This window comes from Bos mutus, chromosome 25 (assembly GCF_027580195.1).
Source record: "Bos mutus isolate GX-2022 chromosome 25, NWIPB_WYAK_1.1, whole genome shotgun sequence".
NCBI classification, from domain to species: Eukaryota; Metazoa; Chordata; class Mammalia; order Artiodactyla; family Bovidae; genus Bos; species Bos mutus.
The window spans coordinates 33,997,498-33,999,640 of NC_091641.1; the positions used below are offsets into that span (position 1 = coordinate 33,997,498).

The 2,143-nt window shown below is 43.2% G+C and overlaps 1 non-coding gene across 1 annotated transcript; it reads left to right on the forward strand.

The window, feature by feature from the left end:
* Window positions 1-1,840: 1,840 nt before the first annotated feature.
* Window positions 1,841-1,913, forward strand: TRNAG-CCC (transfer RNA glycine (anticodon CCC)). Its single transcript has one exon. It is a non-coding gene; the product is annotated as a tRNA-Gly (tRNA).
* Window positions 1,914-2,143: the final 230 nt, after the last annotated feature.

The following is a 2,143-nucleotide window of genomic DNA, read 5'->3' on the forward strand; positions in this document are numbered from 1 at the left end:
TCTGCTGGGAGAAGGTCTGTCCCCCCAGGATTTGTCCTCAGAGTTAGAGCATTTCACCTGCAAATCCTGCCACAGAAGAACCTTCCAGCTGATCCTTAGAGTCCCTTCCCAGCAAGAAAGCTCAGCCCTCTCTAGCCCCGGGTCCAGTCCTGACCTTGGCTAGAAAGGATTTAAAGAACTCTGGGCACAGACTTCCCTGGCGGTCCAGTGGTTAAGAATCCTCCTGCCAATGCAGGGGACTCGGGTTCAATCCCAAGTCGGGAAATATTCCATATGCCATGGAGCAACTAAGACCCTGTGGTAGAACACTTGGGTCTGTGCTCTAGAGCCCGGGAGCTGCAACTACCGAACCCATGTTGCAGCAACTACCGAAGCCCTTGTGCCCTAGAGCCCGCACTCCGCAGCAAGAGAAGCCACCGCAGTGATAAGCCTGCACACTGCAGCTAGAGAGTAGCCTCTACTCACTGCCGCTAGAGAAAGCCCACTTGCAGCAATGAAGACCCAGTGCACCCAAAAATAAAAACTTTTAAAAATAAAGAGCCCTGGGCTGAACTATACTCAATATTCTATGATAAACTATAAGTGAAAGAATATGAAAAAGAATGTATGCAAATAAGTAACTGAATCACATTGCTTTACCGCAGAATCTAACACAATATTGTAAATCAACTATACTTCAATAAAATAATTTTTTTAAAAACATCCAGAGCCAAAGGCAGGGACTAAATGTGAAGTCAGCACTTTGGGTTCCCTTTTGGAAAATTATGCCTGTGCCCCATCCTTGGGTTGAAATGGGTGTGAAAACATCAGCTTTGACATCAGGAAGACCAGTGTTCAAATACCACCTCCGCTACTTCCCAGCTGCACGAACTTGGGGCCGATTACATCAATATGCTGAACTTCAATGTCGTCAGTTACAAAGTAGAGACAGTGACTCCTACCAAACAGGAATTTGAAACGATTAAAGGTGATCATGTTAGTGCTCGAATCAAGACCTGACACATACTAGATATCTAGAATTGTTGGGAGAAGGAGTAGATATTTTCCAGGTCAAGTTCTCCATCCAGGTACAGCCTTAGCTTTTTTCCCCCCAAGAACAACACAAATTTAGGCTACTGTACATGTATATTCTATAATTTTTTATGTATCATTATTTGGATATTGTATCCAAAATGATCCTTTTTTCTCTAATTCTATCAACGTAAATGTCTTTGGAATGAACACAGGCTAATGTCTTCTGTCCTTGGGCATCATCTTTCCTAACGGAAAAGATGTTTAAACCCATTGAACAAATCAATTTTCCTAAACTCAAATTCTCATTACACGTACTATTTCAAAACTCCGATCCTCCTGAAAAAAAGAAATGTAAAAGCTGCTGTCTCAAAGTCAGAACCTGACTTTACTCTTAAGAGAAACCTGTATTTAAAGTGGTCCTTGAAAAGGCTAATTTTGAATTCTCATTTTAACATTCATACATTCAACACCACAGACATTTCTGAGCACTTACTATGTTCTAGGCCCCATGATCAGAAACCAGTTCACAAAAATACAGTGTGTGCTTGCTAAGTCCAGTCAGTTGTGTTCAACTCTTTGCGACCCTACGAACTGTAGCCCACCAGGCTCCTCAGTCCATGGGATTCTCTAGGCAGGAATACTGGAGTGGACTGCCATTTCCTCCTCCAGGGGATCTTCCCAACCCAGGGATCAAACCTGCATCTACTGCGTTGGCAGGCAGATTCTTTACCACTGTGCCACCTGGGAAGCCCATGACCTCGTCTAAATAAACGTAATCCCTTTACAAAAGCCCAGTTTCAAATACTATCACATTGCAAGTGGGACTTCCCTGGTGGTCCAGTGGCTAAGACGCTGCACTCCCAATGCAGTGGATCTGGGTTTGATCCCTGGTCAGGGAACTAGATCCCAAATGTTGCAACTGAAGATCCTGCGTGCCCCAATGAAGATGGAAGATGCTGAGTGCTGCAACTAAGACCCAGCACAGCCAAATAAACAAATAACTTTTTTAATTTTTGCTTTAAAAAATCTTTTTAAAAAACATGTTGCAAGTGAATGCTTCAACATATGAATTTGGGGAGGACATAAGCATTCAGACCCAGACAGAACAAGAGAAAAGAGGATGAAGAGA